The 8,980-nt window shown below is 34.8% G+C and overlaps 1 long non-coding RNA gene across 1 annotated transcript; it reads left to right on the plus strand.

The window, feature by feature from the left end:
• Positions 1 to 7,458: 7,458 nt before the first annotated feature.
• Positions 7,459 to 8,041, plus strand: LOC131617087 (uncharacterized). The gene is made up of 2 exons (XR_009288421.1): positions 7,459 to 7,728; positions 7,805 to 8,041. It is a non-coding gene; the product is annotated as an uncharacterized LOC131617087 (long non-coding RNA).
• The last annotated feature ends 939 nt before the right edge of the window (positions 8,042 to 8,980 follow it).

The following is an 8,980-nucleotide window of genomic DNA, read 5'->3' on the forward strand; positions in this document are numbered from 1 at the left end:
AACCCCCGAGAATGTTCTTTCGAAGGATATCACTGGAGTTGAGTTGTTTTCGCAGGAGATTATTGATGAAGTTGCTGAAGGTTCTTTAAGATTTGAAAACATACCATCATCCTTTAGTAATTGAATTAATTCATTCAACTTCTCGAAGATTTCTTCCTTCTTATATTTTTCCTGAAATTCATAAACATTCACATCTCTTGATTTAAATATTGAATCTGATTTCTTATTCCAATTATTAATTCTTTGATATTTGTTAGCAACGAAGGTTCTAACATTATTTATGAATAAAATATTCATCTTCTTCGCCTCGCGTGTTCATTCGCTCATGTTTGATACATGGAGAGACTATATATATCATTTCAAGATTGTCCCAAATTTCCTTGGCAGAATTACAATTATAAACATCAAAAAGTTTATGATCATCTAAAGACATAACTAAGAGATTTTTTATTTTGAAATAAATTTCAAACTTTCACTTTTCTTCTATGGTCCAAAGGAAATATAGTTTATCTTCAACTTCTCCATTTATATGGTGAGTAGGGATAACCGGGTAGTTAATTATAGTTTCCCTAAATTCAAGATCAAGACTTTGAGTGAAAATTTTATATCTAGCTTTCCATAGTTCAAACCTATCACCATTAAACGGTGGAGGTGTGTTTAGGAAAGTCCTCTTGTTAAAAGTAGTGTTGAATTCATCATCCTCCTGAGACAATAATTCTTTGAACGGGAGTTAGGCTCTGATATCACTTGTTAAAGACGTGATTCTATACGCAAGAGGGGAGGGGATGAATTGTGGAGGTTTGAAAAACTCTGCTTTAAAACAAAATTATTTTCTATGTCAGAGTTTGAAAAAATTTTAAGAAAAAAGTTTGGATAAGCAGCGGAAAGTAAAAAAGTTAAAACAAGAGAGATAACACCATAGATTTAGAGAGGTTCGATATTATTGAAGTAACCTACTCCTCTACCTAAGAATTGATCTTGAGAGTATCCAATAATGCTTGAAAGCTTTTAGGAGGTTAATCCTACGAATCCTCTTACACAAGGAAAATGAAATTTCAGGTGACCTTTTCGCAAAACAACAAACAAAGAAATGTAGCGATTAGTCTTCACGCCAAACCACAAATAGATCTTTGAGCGATTAGTCTCTAATCCATACAAATATTTTTTACAGTTAAGCGTGCTTGACTTGGAGCGATTCAGGGATGAGTGAACTTCTGGGAAGTTTCTCGGAAAGCATGTGAGTGAGGTCAAAGCATGCTAAAAAGACCCGTGTTGGTTTGTGGGGTCAGTCGATCATCCCGAAAATAGTCTGGGGCGTTACACTACCATTTAAGTTCTCTTTAATCTTAAACACCCATTTGAATCATATGGTTTTCCTGTGTGGTGGTAATGATGTGTAGATCCAAGCAACATATTCAATTAGGGAATCATAATCAATGTTTAGGGGTTTAAACCATTTAGGTTGAGTAAGGGATTATTTTACAGTTGTGGGTTCATATTGCTCTAGAAAGATCTTAGGTTTGGACTTACATGTCTTAGCTCTTTTAAGCATATGGTGAACGTTGACTACGAGAGGAGCTTGAATTGCTGAGTGTGAAAAGATGGTGAGATTAACTCAGTGGAGTTGGTCAAACTTGTTGGAGGATAGGACGACGATGCAATATGCTGAGGTGCCTTAGAATTTAATTTACCTATAAATTTAAATTAGGAAAATGTTGGACAAGTGACTTTAAGCACAAGAGAGAGGTGAATTGTGGTATTTAAAATTCGCGATTGTTTTTATGCCTTTCTTGATTAAGATCGTATTAGTAGTTTCTTAAGATTAAATTGCAGTAGAAATAAAGACAATGATAGTAAATAGCATAAATTAAGAGGATAGTGTTAGAAAGATGCATCAATATATTTATACAGGTTTGACTGAACATTGGCCTAGTTCTATCCCCAAGAGGTCTTCTTGAGAGTTTGACTATAAACTTTTAGCTTTTGAAGGTTATGCCCACGGACCTTTATACAAACTGGTCTTGAGATATTTACAGGCTTATCCCTACCCAAGATAGCTTTTACACTAGGCTAAGCTAACGAACCTACTTAAAAATTTCCAAGTTGATTTTAATAACCAAAAACATAACTATTTCCAACAAGTTCAATAAACCAAAACAGAGATTTTATGACTGGTTTATCTCAAGAACCAAACTCAATTTTCTCGAGAGAATCACATTCTTAAGAGTTAACCAAACATTACAACCACTTACAATATCTTCCTCAGAATCAAAGTTTCACTCAAAAGCACCATGACAATTTTAAGTAAAGTAAAAGTGTTCTTAGAGAGAGAAAGAAGATAAATAGAGAGATAAATTCCAAAGAAAATCTAAAGCTTTGGAAATTGGCGTGAAATAAAGTGGAGGCGAGCCTCCTTTATATAGGATTTGGAAAATTCATAAAATAAAATAATCTATGGGCCGAATTGATGAACCAATTCATTGGAATAATGCTCTGATCGATTGGCTAGGTCATTTTTAACCGATTACCATGCCTAAATAGGAAAATCATTTATATAATGGATTAAGTCCTTGTTGATAAGGAAAATCACCTTGGTGGATGGAATGGAGTAACTTCGTTAATAGTGAACCAGGATAAAAATAACTATGTCATTTATTTTTATTCACTTGTTAACTTTGTGTTTGAGTTGCGAAAAGAATACATTTGGTGCAACCCAATTCAAACCCCCCATTTATTGTGTTTCTAGCACCTTCACATACAAATCATTTATATAATACAACTCAACTATGCAACTCGATGCATATGCATGTGGTACCAAATCAATATTTGGTCCTCTCAGGAACCGGGTCCCCTCTCTGAACCCATGAGCCCCCTCTCTGAGCTTGGGACAAGCCACTAGTCTCCTCTCTAAACTAGCAAACATGCCTCTTTACACAACTCACATGATGCATTAATCATACATATCAATATCAATGCGTTAAGACCCCTATTTGATCCTAACAAAATGCACTGACAACTCTCATAAATCCACTCTCCGGATTACCACACAACAACAATTCATATATGCACAACACAAAATAATTCAAGGAAACTCAATCATACAATAACTCTGCTCAATCAACCCATTATCTCATACATGTAATCACACAACAATTACGATTCACATACTCAATGTATCATCATATTATTAAAACTCATAAACCTCTCTAAATACAACATTAAGACTCGTATGAATCGACATTCAGTCGATTAAATAATTTAAAATTATTAGTTTTCATCATCTCAGCCCCAACAACGGTCAAACAATCATCTAAAAGTAAAATAATCAAAATCTGCATTTATACTCTAGGCTGAGCATAGTTTGAAGCATCAACAAAAAAATGGAAACTTTCGTGCTAAGCACGGTGCTGTGACACAACGACGATGAGCACTACATCCTGGGATGAGCACAGACGTGTAAGACAAAACACGAATTCTGCTATTGAGTTCAGATATGAAACTCCAATTTCTCACTCCCAACACCCAAAATCGATTCACAATACAACATACATATTATAACATATTCATAGTGCACGTTTTCATCCATTTTCATACATTAAAACCCCTTTTTCCCCAAATTATGTTCATTCCAAAACCTTTAAAAGTTCATAAATGGAGGAAAACATCAATAATTCCAAAACAGAAAAATCATACATAATCATGCACAAAAATCCATCATCAAATCATCCCAGAATATCATAATAACACAAAACTCAGAATTGATCAACGCAAAATATCCTATTGGAGGTTAAGGACTCCTCTACACTACCCCTTATGCATATACCATTTATTAAGGTTATTCTTCCCCTTACCTTAATTCCTAGCAAGAAAATTTGAATTGGATTGAATGGTTTTTTCTCTCCCAAAGCTCCAAGTTCTCCCTTAGCCTATAGCCTTTTTCTCTCTTCTTTCTACGTACTGACAGAATTCTCCCAATTCTAGGTTTATCTCCTAAACTTATAGTTAGGGTAAATCTCCTTACAATTTTAATTTTGAACCAACTAAACATAAGTCTATCTCCACTAACCCCCTAATTCTCTATTGTCCACTTTTTAACCCAATTCCTCTATTTTTCTTATTTTAATTAAATAAATCAAAATAAACATTATTATTTTAATAATTAAAATAATTCTAAATAATTCTATCCTCCTCTAATTACTTTCCACACCACACCATAAGGTCACACACTCTTCCTATCACCCATATTAATTTAATTATTATTCGTAGTAATTAAACAAAATACACAAATTTCAAAAATAATCTAAATGGGGGTGTTACACCCCACGGAGGAGGCCACTTTACTTGCAAAAAAAATACAAATGCGTAACAATCCTAAGCTGGTAGTGGTTGTTAGAGGCTTTAATGTTTTCTATGGGGTAAGAGCAAGCTCACGATGGTGAGAAGCTATGTTTTAGGGGTATTATCTATATGCGTATTAGATTTTTCTCCTCATTTTAGGAAGGATGTATTTATAGAGACTTATGGACCTAGAGTTAGGGTTTCATGGAAATAGAAACCACTAGTAAAAGAGAGGGGACCGTTGAATATCTATTTTTCTAGGAGTTTGAGTTAATTCCCAAGCTCTTTCTATGCACCAACTTTGACTAAGACACATCACTTCCCATGTTTTCACATTCTGGGAGAGTGGTGTCATCCACTCGGGGCGATATCATCCCCTCATATGTGTATGATTCTTCGTCCCTTTTGGATCATATATATATATATATATATATATATATATATATATAAGTTAGGAAGTTGGTCTCTTACTGTGATGTTTCAAGTCTCTAATGCTATGGGTCACAGGGGTGAACCTGCAATGTTATCACTCAAACACCCAAGTTACTGATTGAGACCAAAAAGGGGTGGAGTGAAACATGGAAAGTATGAAATGTACCTGTGATTTCACGCGCACAAGATTATTTATCTTTGGATTAGGTCAGTTGGCCTTCCTTGAAGCGTTAATGGGATCTTGCTTCCTGGACTGTCAGCTAACCCAAAATAGTTGCGCCAAAGACTTTTTGTGAAATTTTGAACGAGAAGTCTTTCAAAAGTAGTGATGACTTGGATTTGAAAAATTGTCTGTGGGTGAAACTCTTGTTTGGTTTTCTGGCTTGAAATTTTCTTTTGTTTTCTTATTTTTTACATATAGTATCTTGATTCTTATAATAGTAAAATCTTCTCACTTATTTAATTATTATTGAATCATGAATCACTTTAATGCATTCAACAAAGGCCTTAAATATCTCAAAACGTTTCCAGGTCGAGGCATAATGTTTCATAGAGACTCAATAATTCAACAGAATGAATACTGTGATGCACATTGTGAATGATGTATTGATACTCGAAGGTTCATTTTAAGGAAATTTTTCTTCCTTGGCAAGTCATTGATCACATGGAGAATTGAGAAAATTTGACAGGTTCAAAATGATCATTTGAAGCTAAATATCATGTCTTTGCAACCACAACATATGAATTGCAATGGCTACTTTATGTTATGAAATATCTTCAAGTTAAATGTGTAACACCCCATATTTTCTAATTTTAATTTAATCGAAAATTAAATTATTATTTAGAATTATTTAGTATTTTCGTGGAACTAATTGGAGAAATTATGGAAGATTGGTCTTTGGGCCAAGTGTGGTATTTAGTAATGAGGGGGTGTTAAATTGTTGAGCCCATTATTAAATAAGTTATATTTTCATAAAACAAGGAAATAAGAGTAAATTGGAAATAGAAGAGGAAAACCTAAGAGGGAGCGAAGAAGAACTCATGGACAAGACCATTTTCGTATTCATGGTGCAGCCCTCACAGAATGAGTCATAACTTTCTGCTCGTAGCTCTAAATCAGGTAATTCTTAAAGATTCGGATTCTACACGAAATTTCCTTTGATTTGATATATTAATTCGTGTCAGGGAAGTTCTTGATGAGGGAGATAAGCGAGTTTGAAGATTGGAGATTCTTGCTGAATTAGGAGTAAAAGGGCTTACGGGTTTGATGGAGAAGAAGGGGAAAAGTCCAGATTTTTGATTAATTGAGAATGAGACTCACCCTTACTTGTTGACATTTTTCATATTTAAGAAGTAGCGGCATTAGCGCTCGGTGAGGATGACTCGTAGAGTTTATCCGTGATTTTAGTTCGAGTCGGGTCATACTCTGATATTGTAACACTGGGGGAAACACTAGTATAGAGTCTTGATTATAACTCTATCTATTTGTTTGGATTTATTTTGTGGGATATTTCATAGTGTAGCAACCTGCCCTAAAAATTAAGATTTTAGAGTCGCCACCTATTCTACCAGGGCGAACAGGAAACTCTACAAAGTTTTAGAGAAATCCGGGTAAGATATTATATTCAGGTCAAGGGAAGGTGTTAGGAACCCTTAACCCTTTCCTAAGGTTTTGAATTTAAAGGCGAAGGTTTATGGCTAAATGTTAAGGTTTATAACTAAGGAGATGAATAGGGCAAAAAGTGAGATTTGAATGAATTGAGGTTTTGGGGAAGGGGACTCGCCTTGGTTATCCAAATGCCTACGTACCTCCTTATGGAGGATCAGAGTCTACGTAGTTCGGGGCAGGGTTGTACGCCTTAGAATGATATGAAGTTGTTGAAGGCATTTTGAGTTACCTTATCGTAGTTTTAGAAATTTGTAATTTGAAGATGAAAGGAGTGTTTTAATTATAGCGTACAACCCTAGTTTAATATGTTTCCGTTAGGTACGATGATCAATAGGTTTGATCACCATAGTTAACGGATTAGATGAAGGATTGCTGACCATTCTGATCAATAGATTCAATCATCACGAACAACAAATAAAATGTATTTTAGTTTTAGATAATTAAATTACTAGTTTTATCATTATCTCTCATAATCAATAGATTTGATTATTACATGATAACGAATTTCATTATTGTATTTTATTGCTTTATTTCTCGCCAATGCGATCATTAGGTATGATCGGATCGAAGAGAAAATTAACCAAGGATCAATTGAATAAGAATTAATATTAAAAAATAAATTACTTTTTATTTTATTAAAATGGGGGTGTATTTTGTAACTAGGCAGTAAAACTGGGGTGTGTAATTAGTACATGGGCCAGCCCAATTATGTTTCAGGTCCGTTATGATTCAGTGTGGTGCAGGCGCATCACCTTGTGGCGCATGTTCAGGATCTAGACTGTTCATTCTAATTAGAGGGCTTGCATGTTCTCTTGATTGGGGGAGTATGATAAGGGTGGCGCACTGAATCATGTTCAGTGGCACGGACAAGTGGCCATAGGAGGGCCACTTGTCATCATCCTGTGAGGCGCATACGAATACAAAATAGGCTTTCTCTCCGATCCCCTCTCTTTTTCCTTTCTCGTTTCTCTCTCTAACTTCTCTCTTCTCCTCTTGTTTCTCGACTCTCCTCTCTCAAACCTAGAAACCCACCGGCCACAACTGTACACCTCCGTCCAAACACCATCAAACCACCGTGCATCCCTAGTTCCCGGTTGATCTTCAACCGGAGAACTCATCCCAAAACCCAGATTCACATGAACCCTATCAATTTAAACCCTAACCCTAGCTTATTAAGAACCCTAACCAGCACAACGATGAACCCTAACCCTCCAATCCAAACAAAAACAACCAAACAAAGTGCATGCAATCGATTAAACGTCTTAAAGCCCTAAACTAAGTGCAATTTGGTACCTTTTGTCTTGCGTTCTAGTTCGTGTATGCTCCGATCCGTCTCCTAATCCCTCTTTCTCTGTGTATTTGTAGGTATGAAGGTGAAGATCCAAGCTTTGACGTTCACGGCGCTTAGGGTTTCGTTCTCCCAAAATTTCTCCTCAAAAGTTCATCCCCTTCTTCTGATTTCTTATTTTAGATTTATAGACTTAGGTTAAATTAGATTTAGGAATGATTAGATTATTAGGTTTTATGATTTGATTCGTTTTCAGATCTTATTCAATGTAAAATTGTTTCAGATTAATACAAAATATTATATTTCATTTGATTTGGATTCTGTTTATGATTTAGTTATGTTTTGTAAAGATTTGATCTGAGATTGTTGTGATGCTACGATCCATGGGCCTGAGAAACATAGGATTAGGGTTTGGGTGTAGCAGCGGCGTAGAGAGGAAGCTATGAGAAGATGAACAGGATTCGGGTCGGTTTGACCCGGTCCACTACCCTGACCCATACGGAAACAGTCCAATACCAATAACCCAGTTGGCCCAACGTGTTTCCTGGCCCAATCCTTGCTAGTCCGTTTGGCCCACACAAAATGATCCATTAGTTTTAATCAGCTCATTAACTAATCAACCCCATTAATTGACTAATATTAGTAATAACACCAATACTTAAAGGTAGTAATAATACTCTTAATAATAATAACCTAATATCTATTACTAATAATCTAATCATAATATATTACATAAAAAGATTAAATCATAACTTGTGCAAGTATAATAAATGGATAATAATATTAAACACCTAGTTATCTTAATAACCCCACCCTAATAATAACCCAAAAATGAATTAATCCAACCATTTAATTAAATAAATAATTAATGATATATAAAAAAAGAATTGTAATGGACTATCAAAGTGATCAAAAAAACCCCGTAATAAGATAGATTGGGCCATATGGTTGGGCCAGAACTACCTGTTAACTACACACCTAATTTAAATTAAAATGTTCTATAAGAGGTCAGGTTTAACAAATGGATATGTTAAACCCCATAGCCCTTAGTTTTAACACCTTTAATTAAAAGATGTGAATCGTGTCGGGTAAATTTTGGGGTATGACACATAGATGATGTTATGTTTATCCGTTGAAGAATGTTCCGTTGTGTAGAACATGATTATGATCATTTGATTTCTTCCTAAGTGTAGCATGACAATTGATTTATGATAAATTGATTTATTTAAATTGTGACACCCTTGTTTTTATGT

This window comes from Vicia villosa, linkage group LG7, assembly GCF_029867415.1.
Source record: "Vicia villosa cultivar HV-30 ecotype Madison, WI linkage group LG7, Vvil1.0, whole genome shotgun sequence".
Lineage (NCBI taxonomy): Eukaryota > Viridiplantae > Streptophyta > Magnoliopsida > Fabales > Fabaceae > Vicia > Vicia villosa.